Raw genomic sequence first — 16,162 nt, 5'->3', positions numbered from 1 at the left:
AGGAGTTAAGGCAATAGGGGCTGAGTGTTGTAGGCCTGCCTTGACCAGTCACTTGACAGATGTGCAATGGACTGAACCTTGTTTCCTCTCAAGATTCATACAGTGAAATCCTAACCTCCAAGGTGATGGAATTAGAAAATAGGTCACCAGGGAGATGAATAGGTCATGAGGGTGGAGTCCCCATGAATTGAATTAGTGCCCTTGCAAAAGGGACCCCAGAGAGTCCCCCATACTCTTTCTGCCTTGTGTGGACATAATGGGCATTTGGCATTGTGCCACCCAGAAGAGGGCTCTCAGCAGAAACCCACAATGCAGTTACCCTGACCTCTGACCTCAGGACCCTACCACGCAGTCACCACGATCTCTGACCTCAGGACCCCACCATGATGTCACACTGACCTCAGACTTCCAACCTCCAGAAGTGTGAGAATTAAACTTTTATTGTGTATGCTCCCAGTCTGGGGCATTTTTGTTAGAGCTGCCCAAATGGACCAGACAGAGGTTGCTGCAGGGAAGGACTGAAACTGGCCAAGGCAGCTCCCTCCAGCTGAAGCCGTTCCCAGAGGCGGATTCCCAGCAAAGGGGGACAGGCACCCCATCCTGCAGAGCCCCTTGGGCCTCTCTCCAAGGCATCCATCACCTGTACCTCTAACTGTATTGGCTCCAACCAAATAAAGCCACACCTATTCCAATGACCCTTGGCCTTCATTCTCACTGCCTCTGACTGCAGCTGGCAGGGCCACGTCTTCCTCACCATGGGCTCTCAGCCACCAGCATCATCATCCCCAGGCCTCCTCCCACCCAAATGATGTTTGTTTCACAAATAAGTGCATGGACCCATGAATAGCAGAGTTTTTTTCAAGCAAAATAGAACAACTCCTTCCCTGTTTACAGAGGCTAATTATGAAAGATGGAAAACATGTTTTCTCCTTCTGTAAAGTCTCTCTTGAGCTTAGAAGCCACATTTGGCTTTTTTTCTTTCTAGACGGGGCTCCCTCTGTGCTCTTCTGCGAAGTCTCTGCGGGGACTGGGGCCACGTGGAGAGGGCTCCTCTCTCTGCTCTGTGCATTTCAGGAGTGTCTTGGGACATATTCCTTTGGCACCATATGCCACATGCAATTGTGAATTGAACTTAAAAGTACAGCATGAACACATTGTCTAATTAATTAACATTTAAAGGCTCTTTGCAGAAAAACTCACTGGGCAGACGACGTGACATGAGAATGTGTGAATGATGAGCCACCAGATTTGGGGAATTTAAAATATTATAATGGGAACCCCGTTTACGTCCTGGGCGTATCCGTTCAACGCAGCCTCGGGCTCTGGGACGTTACGAGCAGGTGCTGGGTGTCAGCCCATGTTCCAGTCCAAGCTGGAAGCCTTGAACTACCCAAAGCCAGTCCTGAAGAATGTATTTTTATTCCTTGTTAAATAAACCATTGGTCTGTTTTCTCTTACCAAAAACCTTCTTGTAAGAAAATGGAAACATGATGATAATGAGCATGTGCGCTGGGTGATGATACTGGGAGAAAGGAGCTGAGAACCACGGTCACAACACACGGGGACTCACGATCAGGAAGCTTCCCACGCCGTGTTGTCCTTCTGAGTTTGTTCTCACCAAAACAAGTCCCCAGTGTAGCTAGGTGATGAAAAGATACATCTTAAGGAACCTGATGTGAGAGACTGAAAAGTTCCCAATTGCCTGAGAAAGGCACATCTCTCTCTGATTCTGGGGGGCCCACCTATCGGGGAGCCAGCCACCCACTATCTGAATCTAGTTGAGTTAAAACCACGGTTTTGGGAGTTCACCATGTGGGCAATTGAGTGAGCAGTGCCTGGGGACTTAGCAAGCATCCTCCACTCTTTCTGCCCTGGGATGACCTCGGTGATGTCATTTAACCTCCAGCTCTTAAAATGTATAGTAGACAAAATTTTGCCACTTTCTCACTTTGCAGCCATGTGGCACTAAGACCTCATCCTACCACCTGTGGAAATACCTGTAGAAAATGACATTGGAGGGACCTTGGAAGACTCTTATAATGTCCCGTTCCTATTGCCTGTGCTCACGAAACACTAATATGGTCTGATGGTGGATGCACCTGGGCAAAAATACGAATGAAAGCTTGGAAGGCTTCCCTTTGGCAGTGTCCATCATCCTGTGCGCCCATGGGTGAGAAGTGGAAAATTAGGCTGATTATCCTGTGAATACAAAAAGAAAAGTAAAACCAATTTCCCCTTTTTCTTTCAGAGCAGATCACCTCAATTCTCTACCTGACTTTGCCTGGGTAACTTCCGAAAGCAAGAGTCCCATTCATCACACATCAAGAGTACTCATATCTAATTGACCATCTTACGAAAACAGCTCATGAACATTTTGAGATGATACACAAATGCCACAGGCGGGATGGTGACAAGCTTACTCAACAGCACATAAGACCGATCAACCACTTCACTCTTCTTTCAAGTCAGGAAAGGCCAGAAGGGTTACTGCTGCTGTTCGCTCCTTCTCTATACCGACTCCAACAAACAAAATAATTAGATCAAAATGATCGTACTATCTTTTAGCTGAGGGGGGTTTCCAAATATAAGAACCCCAATCACCTGTTAAGCTTTGATTCACGCCTTTGATTTGGAAAAGGGAAAAGACCCCGGAGGCTCCTGCGAGGTCTGATGGAATAAAAGTTTTGTTGTTCTCCTTGGTTAAAAATGCTCAGTGAGATCACAATACCTCTTTGAAAATGGGCAGTGATATTGATCTGGGTGCATCTGTCTCTCTCAGCAGCTGAAAATGACACCACATGTGATTTCCTGTCACCAAAGCCCGGCAGACATCGCGGGGTCTGGGCTCGGTGGCCCGCACGGTTCCCATCAGTACCTCGGGCCTGGCATCTTCTTGCCTTTCGCCGGATATGCCTGGGGCTCTGCTGCACAGCTCTCTCAACAACTTGCTACCTCTTTCCAAAGGTAATTTCCTTCTACTTCCATTGGCTGCTGCAGCATAAACAGAACATTTTCAAAAAACGAAAATCTTACAAAATAAGCAATCAGGAAAAAAAAAAAAAAAAAAACCTTCCAGGAGAGCAGACTTGCTCAAGCTTTGCTCCCCAGGGTAAATGATATGATTTATACCTGTTGTTTTCATTTCCAGTCCATGGTCGTGTCAAAAACATTACAGCTTAGAGAAAAATAAAATACCATCAGCCCTATTCATCCCTATGCCCTGGCAGGGGAAACTAAACTATGTGGAAGGCACCCTGAACTTTGCAAACCCACGTTGCGTCCTGGGCAGATAAAACTGTGATGTTAATTTTTTTATCGCATTGTACCTGAGCAATGGATCTGAAGAAACATAATGGTCTTGGAGGAAATCCGTGTCATGACTAATTGTTACTTTCACCCAGTGCTTTCAAAATATTTTATAAACGTTCAGTGAGAATCTTAGGTTGAATTAGAAAGTTAAATGCTTAGAGATGAGAATGTAATTATTTTAAGAGACAGCAGTTTGATGTATGCTTTATTTTTTTCTATATTTTAATGTGAGGTAATATGTGTATTTCTTTATAGAGGAACTGTAATATGATTTCTACTCTGGTGATAATGGCAAAGCAAGAGAAAGGAGAAAAAGAACAATAGCAATAAAAGTAACACTCATCTTTGAAGTCTAAATTGTGGAACTACAGAGCTAAAAGTCGGAGATCATCTTCTCCATCAAATACCTGCATTTTATAGACAAGGGAGTCAGGCACTGTTCTGAGTTGAATTGTGTCCCCAAAATGGCGTGTTCACGTCCCAACCCCCTGTGCATGTGACCTTATTTGGAAATAGAGTCTTGGCTGATGGAATGCAGATAAGATGAGGTCATAGGGCGGGCCCTAATCCAATGATTGGTGTCCTTATAAGAAGAGGGAGGGCTTCCCTGATGGCGCAGTGGTTAAGAATCCACCTGCCAATGCAGGGGACAGAGGTTTGAGCCCTGGTCCAGGAAGATCGCACATGCCGCGGAGCAACTAAGCCCGTGTGCCACAATTACTGAGCCCACGTGCCACAACTACTGAGCCTGCGTTCTAGAGACTACAAACCACAACTACTGAAGCCCGTGTGCCTACAGCCCATGCTCCACAACAAAGAGAAGACACCGCAATGAGAAGCCCGCGCACCACAACGAAGAGTAGCCCCGGCTTGCCACAACTAGAGAAAGCCCGCATGCAGCGACGAAGACCCAATGCAGCCAAAAATAAAAATAAATAAAAAGAAGAGGGAAAAAGACACAGACACTGACATGTAGTGACACAGACAGAGATTGGAGTGTTGCATCTACAGGCCAGGGGATACCCAAGACTGCCAGCCACACAGGAGCCCAAGGGACAGGCCTGGAACAGACTCTACCCCGAGGCCTTCAGAACCTTCATGGCTCTGCCAACACCTAGATTTCAGACTGCTGGCCTCCACATGGTGAAAGAATACATTTCTGCTGCCTTAAGTGAACCAGTGTGCAGTGATCTGTTACAACAGCCCTAGGAAACTTACAAGAGCACCAAGGAATTAGGCAGTGGCGGAACCGAGGCCAGAGTCCCATGAGCATCCTTTCCACTGGGCCCTAGGGCCTCTCTCAGCTCAAGCAGTTCTACAGAAAAGCAAATCATTCCATCAGGATTCCCAGGGAAAATAGTTCTACCTTAGTGTGAGTTACCCTAAAGGCAGAACCCGCATTGAGGATTTGAATAAAAGTAATTAATGTGAGAGGCAATCCACAACATGCGGCATTGAGACAGGGACGGTGCAGGTGCAGGTGAGTGCTGTGGCCGATAGGGCAATGTCCTGCTGGGAAAATGCCCCAGAATCATCCCACTGAGGGGTGAGGAGCTGGATGACTTATCACTCTGCAAGTGTTGTCTGCCTCACTTCTGGTCTGCCCTCTGTGGGTCTAGCATATTCCTCTGGACAGAGAATGTCCTCGGGCATGTCTGCAAGCTGTATTTGGGGTGGGCTGGGGGATGTGTGTGGGACACACCAACAGCATCCTCTGACCTTCCTTTCCCATCACTGAGTTTACATGTTAACCACAAACAACCAAAATGCAATCCTTCTGAATTAGAGGGTGGGTGTGGAGAATAAGAACCAGAGGAATTTCTTTTTTTTAATTCCAAAAGATTGTTTTAAGAAGATAAAGTTAAGTAAGGAAGGCTGGAATATTCAGAAGTGACAGAATCAGTATTGGCAAAAAATATATTTGCCAACATATTTAGTACAGAATATATAATAGTACAGAATAGAGATGCCTTACGTGGTTCTTTCAGAAGTACAGCTGATCCTCATTAGTCACAGATCCTGTGTTTGCAAATATATCAACTCATTACATTTCTTGGTAATCCCCAAATCAATACTGTGGTACTTACTCATTCATGGACATAGACTTAGCGGCAAAAAATCTGAGTTGCCTGTTGTGCATGTTCCCAGCTAAGAGCTAACAAGGGATGCCCTGCCTTCCTGTCCCAGCTCTCAGACTGTAAACAGGGATCCTTTTTGTGCCTTTTTTGGTGATTTTGCTGTTTAAAATGGCTCCCAACGGTGCTGTAGTGCTGTCCAGTGTTTCTGGGGGCGAGAAGGCTGTGATGAGCCTTGTGTAGGAAACCTGTGTTAGATCAGCTTTGTTCAGGCCTGAGTTACAGGGCTGTTGACCATGACTTCAATGTTATTATTATTAAATCAACAGTATCTATTAAATAAGGTGTCTTTAAATGAAACATACATAAAACAAAGGTATGAATTGTTTGGTTGGCGAGAATGTCATAAGCAGAAGGCTGCAGGAACGTAACCCTATATTTCCTGTAGGAGCAACGGCTCAGTATTCACTAATTTTGTGTTCACAGTGACTACAGAGCTTAACCACCACGAATAACAAGAATCAACTGTACTATGAAAAGTTTTCAGCAAAAGATACTACGTTAACTCTCTTTGTCCAAAATACAACTACAAGTAGCCTTTCAGTAAAGATAATATTATCTGACATATCATCACGCCATTTTATTCTTGTTGTGCCATTGATTTTACGTACAGCAAAGGGTGAGAATAATTTTTCCCATTTTGCTTAATCTCCAGTTCACACTGGTGAGGTCCTTGGGATTGATAATAAATTAATGCATATATGCAGACACACATAAATAATGCTATACTCTTTTATTTTAAGCACAAGGAAAAGTAGTTTAAAAGTCAAGTCATATGTTCATTTATTCCAATTAAGGGGGCTGGAAAAACAACACATGAATGAAAAAGAGTTGATCAATTGGTAGCTTATGGAGGTTATTCCCTAAGAAAGTAAACTGGTTAACGGAGACGGAGAAATTCAGAAAGAAGTTATTGCAGAAAGTCAAGGGCAGGGAAAGGATTATGAACATTTAAGACCAAGGCTGTGTTTAATGACAGATTTCAAATCTCTTAGATATTTTACCTTGAAGTTCCAATTTCCCTCAAGGCAAAGTACTGGTGTTTACGGTTCCTAATTGCTGGTTTTAGCAGTTCTTCAGGGGATGAAGGGAAACCTGTAAGCGTCCAGCCAGGTGGAGGTTCACGTCTGTCCCATAATCCTGGGTGTTCACCCAACATCGACCCCCAGCTGCATGCTTTTTAAACTTCATCTGGTTGGAGACATTCACAGCAGGGACTTTCTCCATTATGTTGGCACCCCGATTTGAGAAAGACAGAGCATTATTGTGTCAGTGAGTTTTCTTATTGACTTACCAAGGAGAATGTTCGTATTGCTTTGGAAGGTGTCAAAATGAAGAAGAATCTTGAGATCTTTGAGATTCAGACTGTGCCAGCCGGTTGTGTTTTCGTTCTTGTTGTTGTTATTATTTCTAAAATATTCACCAAAACTTCCTCTTCAGAAGTCTCTGCACGTTTGTGCGGGACCCCAGATTGCTTGGGTGGATGTGATAAGAAATACATGTGGGTTCTGAAGAATGCGGTCTTGGTTAAAGGTTTCCCTCTGTAAACTGAAACCTATCCCTTGCCCCGTGGAAGGGAGCTGGGACCAGCTACAGGATATCCCCTCTTCTTTCCCAAATGCTTATGATACCCGACTCTTCTCCTCCCTCTGGCAGGCTTCCCCCCACCCCATCTGAGTCAAAATAACCCCATCCCACATTTCTATTTTTCAGGGACAAGACAATGCAGAGGCAAAGGGCCTGCATGTGTGTTGAATGAGGTTGGAACGCTGCTAAATGTTCTAGGTCATCGCCATGGACTGCAGGGTAGAGTTGTGAAGAGTGGAAATCTTTTAGTGTTTCTCTAAGAAAAGGAAAGAAAAAAAAAGAACAGTTAAGTGGAAGCTACCGAGAGTGGAGAGCTGGTTAAGGGGCCCATTAGAGAGGAGAAGATACAGGAAAAGGATAACAAGACAGAGAAGAGCTGGAAGAGATTTAAAGTATGTGTTTGAGAGTCTGGAAAGCCAGACCCACACTCTCTGTGCCTCAGAGTGACCACTGGTAATTAAGAGAAAAACAGGCCCTGCCTCACAGGCCAGTGTGAGGACTTAATGAGATTGTGCTCTAAAGTGTTCAACATGGCACCCCTTCCCCCTCCCTCCCTCCCTCCCTCCCTCCTTCCTTTCTTTCCTCCCTCCCTCCTTTCTTTCCTCCCTTCCTTCCTTCCTTTCTTCCTTCCCCTCCTTCCCTCCCTCCTTCCTTTTTTCCTTTCTTTCTTTCTTTCTGGCTCCCTCATTTTTTTTTTTAATTTTTATCCTGAGGATCATCTTGGAAACGATGATGTGCTGCTATAAACGGGAGGCCAGCAGCTCAGGGCAGCATCAGAAGACTAGAAACCCAATGTAGGTAAAGCAGGTAGACAGCCTGTGAGCTCCCTAAATGAAACTCAGGGGCCAGAGAACTTTTGTAAATGTGATCGCTGAGACATCTGAGGGATCTTTGAAAAACAGAGAGCAGAAGAGGAAAGATTGCCAAAAACAAAGGTGAATAAATGGCATTTCAAAACCCCAGTGGAAAAGAAGATTCACTTAAGGCAAACTACACGTTAGTGAATTTAAAGTACATCCCTAGAAAGAATCTAGAAGCTTATTATAATAATGGTCTGAGAACAGCTAAAGAGAAAACAATGGTAACTAAGATCCAGTAAGAGTCAAGAAGAATAAGTCATGACTCTTTTCTTGACAGGATTACTAAACTCAGATTTCACAGAAATGATTTAAGAAGCAATTAAGCAGATTTCAATCAACTATAACATGGTATTTTGTAATATCCTTACAGATTAGATGAAATTTAAAAATAAAACGTTTTGGCAAGCATCTTATCCAATCCACATCTATTTGTAAGATGCCTGTTGGTACTCGGCCCTCTGCTTAGTACTAGGGGTACAAAAATGGGAAATGCAGCTCCCAGCCCATGGCGCGGGAGCTTTGGCTAAGAGAGGAGAACCAGTATCAAGTTCAATGACCATTAGTGTTGGTCTTGTGCAGGGTCTTGGGCAGGCTTCAGCTTGTGCTCTCTTTGGTGCTTTTATCAGTGACTTGATACAAAGATGGAAGACATGTCATCAAATCTGCAAGTCCCAACAGCATGAGGGTTGGCAAATACAATGAATTTCAGGGTCTGAATCCAAAAACGCCCCAAGTGCACTGCAGCAGGGGGTCCTATGCCACAAGCTGGACAAGCCACAGTTTGACATGAATGAGTGTGAAGTCCAAGTCCAGAATAGGAAGGCCTGGGAGCCAGGTTGGGCACCTATCAGATAGGGGGTGAGGCTTGGCAACGAGGGGCCGTCTAGGCTAACAGCACCACACTGCAGGCTCTGAGCCGCTCACGCCTCCAACTGAACAATGACTGAGAGTGAGGGGGACCACCTGAGCTGCTCAGACCGTGCTGGGGGCGGGTGCGTGTAGGGGAACATCACAATCTGAAGAGTGCCTTGGAAACTGGAGGAGATAGAGGGGAAATGATGTGTACAAGGAAGGGAAACCAGTCCGTGTCAAGTGAGAAGTGAGACAGAATGGTTAGCCTAACCATCAGACAGGACGCTAGTAGAAAACAGAAGATGGACGGAAACTCCAGGCAGAGAGATGCCAGCTGGACAGAGAACAAAAACAAACAAGCACGGCTACAACCAGAAGCTCAGGGCATGCCCACGTCTCTACACATGAAAATGTCTGTTCTCAGAATTGGTGAATTAATGATACAGGAGTTAAGATAAACAGCTTGAATCCTTAGCAGGAAAAGGTAGAGGGAATCTAAGCACTGGGTGTGGCTTAGAATACTGCTTCCTTGGAGCAGATACTGGCCTAGAGGAGACCTGAGAGGTTCTGTTTGGCTTCTTAGCAAGATCGATGCCTGACCTGGGGCTTGTGGACACGTGCTTACTGGTCCATTTTCCCCATCCACCTTCTTCAGTGAGGCCCTGGGGTTATATATCTGTGACACCTCTGGGGACCAGCACCACGCACATTCTCCAAGGAAGAATGAAAGGGACCTCTTGTCCCTCTCCTCACAAAATAAACTTTTCAAACAATTCTTTTGTGGGCTTACAGGAAGTCTTAAACCTTCCACTTGGAGCAGATCATTCAAATTCAAAGTGTTTCAGCTCCTGGAGATAGTTGATGACGTAATATAGGAGGATTGGATTATCTTACTGATGCAGGCTACCAACCACAGACCCCAAATCTAGCCTAGTCTACTCAGAACCCTGGATATATTCTTCACAACCCTTTTTCAGGGTGAGTGATTTACAGCTTCACTGCTGCAAGCTGGTGGAGTTCCCATAGTTCCAGGGAACCACACAGGCTAATAAGGTGGCCCACCGTTCCTGTCCTCTCTCTGGACCCAAGAGATGTGTTAAATATGCAGTTTAGCACACAGCCCACTGGTCCAGGCCCAGAGCAGTCTGCCCCTACACTCCTGTGTATATTCTGATTTCTTTCTCCTGCCTCGTAACAGATTCCTTCTTGCCCTTCATCTGAGCTATCACCTGCATTCTGATCTTACTTATGTGGCCCGTTCTCTTCTCCTCAAATCATATTTTCTGGGACAAATTCCCCCCCCAGACTGTTTCTTTGTTTTTACCTTAATTGAAGCCACAGGTATGTTACAGGGGATTTTATACAAATGAAAATTTTATCAATTTTTTTTCCTAGCTGTAAGTATTGTCTTTATGATATGATATGATATAAAGTTATGATATGGTATAAAGTTATGATATAGTTTCTTAGATGCTTATTGAGTTAGTGAATAACACTGAAAATGCATACAGAATAATATTAAAGGAAAGAACCATGATGTGAAAATGAAAATTGTATATAGAATTTGGGGGGAAAATAAGCTATTGCACATCAAATATATAGCATAGTAGCAGATACGTAGTATTTAATAAATGCCAAGTCTTAGTCTAGCCGTAAACATTGTTTCGTTTATTAAGCTGCAGTTGCAGTTGACATCATTTACTTTGGCCAGTGGAATTTGTACCTGCATTGCCTGCTGGTGTGATCATGGGTGAACATCTCATTTGCACTGTTACACACATTTCTCTCTGGTCCAGCAAGATAGACTGTAGGAAAGGGTAGGAGATAGAAAATGTGTAATTCACGTAACTATGAGCTTTTCCCCCTGACAAACGAGATTTTCTATAACATCACTGTTCCTTATTGTTGAAAGACATTCTTTATGGCATTGTTTACTCTTAAAGCAGAGGATGAGTGGGTACATTTGGTCCTTTCTATAACATTCCAGCAATCTAATCAACACTGACAGAAAGTTGAACCTCCCACCTGGGGAGGAGGCGGGGCGGGGGGGGGTGTGGGAGGGAGAGAATGACAAACGATCATGAGGAAACTTTGGGGATGATGGATGCATGCATCACCTTAACTGTGGTGGCAGTTATGGATGTGCACACAGGCGAAATCTTAGCAAGTTGTACACTTGAAATATGTGCCTTTTATGATTGTTAATCATACTTCAATAAAGCTGTTAAAATTACATCCGTATTTTTCTTCTCACAGTATGAGTTGGGTTTTGATATGTAACAACTGTTTGGATATATCACCAAATATGCAAACTACTTTACCAAATCCAAAATCTTGCCAACATTTCTCCTATCACTTAATTATCAGATCAGAGTAAAATTTCCAGTGCTTATCCTGACACCCCATCATGCTTTGTAAATCACAGAACCATTTTCTTCTTCATTGTCATTACAGATGCTTGATTTATGTTTCAGTGATGTATTCTCAATTTTACTCTACTATCTTATGAGCTTTTCATACGTGTGAAGTGGGATAAAACGAACAAAATGGTTTTTCCTTGCGAAGATCTCTCTCATTTCCTGTGTTTTGGTTTCCCAAATGGAGCCTTATTCGGTTTTACTGCATCTATACTAAGTTTACTCATTTCTGTTTGAAGCACCACAGTCCTTACCTTCAAGGAAGAGCAGCAGAGAAGGAAGATGACATCAGCAATTTAGTAAAACAGAGGCTTTCCACGTGGACCCCAAATCCGCTCTCTCTATGCGGAAGGCACTAATGAGATTTCAAAGGCACCGATGACTCAGAGATGCTCTCTGGGTCCTGACCAAAGCTGCTGGCTTAGTTTGCTCTGAGGGGAAATGGAGCTGGAAATGTCCTCTTGAATAGGGGGTGAAGGAAGGGCCTCACTGGGCACCAGGCACCCCAGCCTTGGCTCCCAGATGTCCTGTCCAGGCTCACACGAGGCTCCTGCCGAGCAGGGATATCCTTCTGACAAACCTGCCGCCCTTGGCAGCATCCAGATGCTTACAAAGGAAGGCTGGTTCCTCATCAACAATAATCAGAACAGTGAACACTGTGTGTGATCTTTCCCACTTCCATAGGGAACTGGAATAAAACTAGAATAGGATTAGAAGCACATATCCAATTGACTAGGGGCCCAGTTCCCCTGTTTGGGGAGAAATCTGAATATTTAACTCATTTTTTGGTCCTTGCATTTTAACAAGCAAATCTGGTCAAACTAAAATTCTTTTTACTATAAAAATTCCCCTTTAAAAATACTGTGTATAGAAAATATTCCAAGTCTTTGAGTCAGCATTTTGTTTCTGGGAATCTGTCTTAATTTCACAATCAGAAACACACTTGAGGATTTATGAAAAATAACTGCTATAACATTTCATCAGAATAATATTTGTAATACAATTATAGTAAGTGACAGTATTTACATTAATGAAAAATTGGAAACATTAATTGTTCGAGTGACATAAACCTGCTCTGGTATATATCTATCCCATAAAAGGCACAGGCATTAAAAATCATGTTTACTAAGAATTTTTAATGATAGAGAAAAGAATATACAGAAGAATGTTACAAAGTCATGATAAAAGATGCAAAGTCATTCAGAATTGGATGAATAAATTAGTTGATGCTGGTAGAGTATATACAACTATGCCTGACACGTGTGCAAAGTTCACTGTTATCTCAACCAATCTATTGAATACATTTGCACATTTAAGAAAATCCAGAATGTGGAACAAAGTCTTCAAAATAGGATTTCAAGTAATTTTATTCTTATGTGTTGTCTAAATTTTCTGCAGTGAGTTTATAAGGCATTCATCATTAAAATAAAATCTGTGACAAAGAGGAGGGAAATTGCATCTGCACAGTCACACATTGTTTTTAAATGACAAAGAGTTAATTCTGACATTCACAAGATGAGATGGGCAACGAAAGCAATCATGCAGTGAAAAAACCCATAATATAGCCTCCAAATTGACAAATTTTCTTTCAGAAGTAGTTATTAGTTTTATTGGATGACTTAGTTATTCTTAGTTATTTAAATTGGCTGATTAATAACTGGGAGCATAATGGTTAAGAGAGTTGTGACTTTCCAAAATTTATGGATTGGGAATAAGTGTGTGTGTGTGTGTGTGTGTGTGAGAGAGAGAGAGAGAGAGAGAGAGAAAGAGGGAGAGAGAGATGGAGAACATACCTACATTCATGCATTTTCTTTTCAACTCGTGTATTTTACCTTGTTCCAGGAAGTATTTAAGTCAGATCGATTCGTTGTGAGCTGTCAACAATTATATGTAAGTAGTAAACAAAGTGACCTGCTGGGAAAGAACACCTTCCCTCCACACCTCTCAGGAGGCCGTCTGATGTATCTTTACACTTGGCCTGATCCTTAACTCTTGAAGTTCTGCAACGTCTGCTTCTTTCGGGGTCACTGTGAACCTTTAGTGGCTTCACTGACTCTTCTCTTTCACAAATGTGGTGATGGGAACACCACCATTCAAAATGCTGAATGAGCTTCTAAAAGTAGGAACAAATTATGAGTTCTTGTAAAGACTGTTGTCTGCAGCATCCCTGTTCAGTGGTCTGCAGGCACCCTTGTTTCCCTGTGTCGAGTGAGTCTCGCTGACATCGGCGGTGTGTGCCCTTCTGAAAGTGGCATCGTCTTCTCCTGAGCGTCTGTCCATAAACTGTTTCACCCTAAATGAGAGCACTGCTTAGGAATGACATTGCTAAACAGGGAACATTTGATTCTTCCAGTCACTAGCAATTCTTGGAATATGACAGGGAGTTTTCTGTTCCTATTTTCATTTCCTGATACTTGTAAAGAGCTCTCAATCAATGGATAAACCACTCGTAATAATTAACCAGACAGAGTGAAATCATTTGTTACTCAACCTACATTATTACCAAGGGGGAAAAGCCACTGGCCTCCGACAGATATTGCTACATGATTGCAAAAGAGCAAGTGGGTTAAAGTTGTATTTTTTTCCTTCAGGAACTCTGTTTGCCAAAAAGCCCACGGATTGCGCTGCACCATCCCCACTGCTCGTGCTGATAATGCTGCAATACGGGCTGTTTTCATAGGCAAATGAGTTTGCAAAATCAGACCTACTCTTCCAGATTATGCTGCCATAGCTACAAACAAAAACAAAGAGTCAGCAAAGAAACAAGCCTCAGAGGAGCTTTCCAGCATGTTCTGCGAGCGTCCTTGGGTTCCTTTGGTAAAAATTATACAACCGTTGTTTCTTCACCCATCCCTTAATAAATCAATAAATATGTATTGAGAACCTACTGTGAGCAAGGCGCTCTGCTGGGTGGGAGAGAAAATGCAAAGATGGGTAAAATATAGCCTGTGATGTAGAAGAGGACGTATATATGGAGATGTCTAAAGAACAGAGAAGATAATTCCCATCTAAGGGAAATCCCAGTGAAGCCAGACCCCCCACCCTCCCCCTGACCCTCTGACACTACATCCTGGCACCTCTTCCCCCTCCTCTGTGGACCAAATAGCACCATACCAACCTCCCAGGTGGTCTTCCTGTATCCACCCTTGTTCAATTCCAGTTAAGTTTTCCCTACAGAGGTAAGTGTCATGTTATAAAAGCCCAAATCTGATCATTGAAATATCTGCATAAAACTCTTAAATAGCTTCCCATTTCATTTTAGAATAAAGAACAACAGTTCCACCATGACCTCCAAGGTCATGGGTAATCTGGCCCTGCCTGCTTCTGCCGGCTACCGCTGACCACCAGTTTCCTCTGCTCGAGCCACAGTCTTTGGCTCTTTGAATGTGTGCCTTCTCTCCTGTCTAGTGTCTTCATAGTACTGTCCCCGCCACCACCTCACCAGGAATCCTCTCCTTCCACGGCTGTAGTAAACTCCAAATCCTCCTTCTGAGCTCAGCTACAAGTCTACAGCCCCGAAAAAGCTCCTCTGTTGCTAGACTGCATGACGTGAAACATTCTGACAGCATCCTGCATTTTGGGTTATTAGCCCTTATTTTATTAAGATACCACTGTGTATGACAGAAAACTTGAAATACCAGTGGCTTAATAGATCAATTTCTTATTTAAAGCATGCAGAGCTGAATAGAGCCAAAGAGAGCTCTGTAAGGACCAGGGACCCAGGGTCTTTCTAGGATCTTCCTCGGATCAGATTCAGCATTTGGCTCCACCGTGTTGTCCATGATGGCTGATCGAAATCTGGAAGTCAAAACTACATTCCGAGGAGCAGAATAAGGAAACAGAAAAGAAAAAAAAGAAGTATGCCCTCTTACTTGAAGACTACATTCCATAAACTATACACAATGCTTCAATGTACAAACCATTGGCTAGAACGTATTCACATGCCACAACTAGCTGCAGGGAAGTCTGGAAAATGTAGTGGATGATGAGTGATCCCTGCCCAGCTAAAAATAAAGGGATGAAGGGTATAAAGTTACTGACGGCATCTGCTCTGTCATGGTCTTTTCTAGATTGTAAGCATGAAGACAAGGACCTGGTCAATTTGCGCACACCCCCCCATATTCTTGGGGCCTGCCTGGCATGCTTCCAGCACACCGCTGATGATCCTGAAATATTATTGAATGAGTGAATGGATGGATGAATGAATGGGTGGATATGAATGAATGAGTGAAAGTTCTATGGGGTCCAGAGACAGAACTCATTCATTTCAGATTGGAGGGGGAGATGGTGGTGATCAGGAAGGCGTCATTTTGAAGGTGTGATCTCAACTGGGATGAAAAGAATTAACCCACTTCCCTTGGAGGAGTAGGCTATGAATAGTCCAGCCAGGAAAATGATGGGAACAAGGGCCCAGAAAGGGTAAGGCTCAAGAGAGGAACAGAAGACAGAAAGACATGGTGACATGGAGAAATGTGAGAAAATACTGGAAATGTAGACTGGGCCAAGACTGCATGCGAACATCTGGGCAAATCACCTCTCAGCTCAGTAACCATTGGGGACTTTGATGGTGTAGTCACAGCACACAGGGCATCTTTTCCGGTCAGTCCAGGACCACAGGCATGAAGTCACCTTAGGATGTATGAGTCACGGTCAGATCAAAATGGTCCCCATTGAACCTCTGCCATACAACATCCTCCTAAAACTTGTATCTGTTGATCTCACCTGATCCTTCATTAAGAAAATAGAAGGAAATGGAGAGGAATTCCTCATCTTACTGCCACCAACCCTACCAGCCTAGCAAGTGCAGTGTCCTCCCATCTCTATGCTTTCTCTCGGGTTTCAAAGGATAAAGTGTTTTCTTTTTTTTTTTTTTTTTCCTTTCAAAGGTCAACCATTCATTTCTACTCTACACCATCACCTCTCCTTCTCCATCGTTGCTTTCTCTCTACTGGACCATTTCTATCTGCAAACAAATGGGTTCTGGCTTCATTTTTTTTTTTTA

General features: G+C 43.4%; 1 long non-coding RNA gene across 2 annotated transcripts; it reads right to left on the bottom strand.

Moving 5' to 3' along the window:
• Positions 1–1,210: 1,210 nt before the first annotated feature.
• On the bottom strand, positions 1,211–13,506 carry LOC133076259 (uncharacterized). Of its 2 annotated transcripts, XR_009697518.1 has the most exons (8): positions 12,993–13,506; positions 11,415–11,848; positions 10,467–10,548; positions 6,739–7,287; positions 6,449–6,635; positions 2,729–2,991; positions 1,998–2,199; positions 1,211–1,639 (listed from the first exon to the last, which is right to left on the bottom strand). It is a non-coding gene; the product is annotated as an uncharacterized LOC133076259 (long non-coding RNA). The 2 variants fall into 2 exon arrangements; XR_009697517.1 differs by having other exon boundaries at positions 6,449–7,287.
• Between the last annotated feature and the right edge of the window lie 2,656 nt (positions 13,507–16,162).

Source organism: Eubalaena glacialis, chromosome 16, assembly GCF_028564815.1.
Source record: "Eubalaena glacialis isolate mEubGla1 chromosome 16, mEubGla1.1.hap2.+ XY, whole genome shotgun sequence".
Classification (NCBI taxonomy): Eukaryota; Metazoa; Chordata; class Mammalia; order Artiodactyla; family Balaenidae; genus Eubalaena; species Eubalaena glacialis.
Note: the sequence above shows the minus strand (reverse complement) of the source record. Positions and strands in the feature narration are given on the sequence as shown.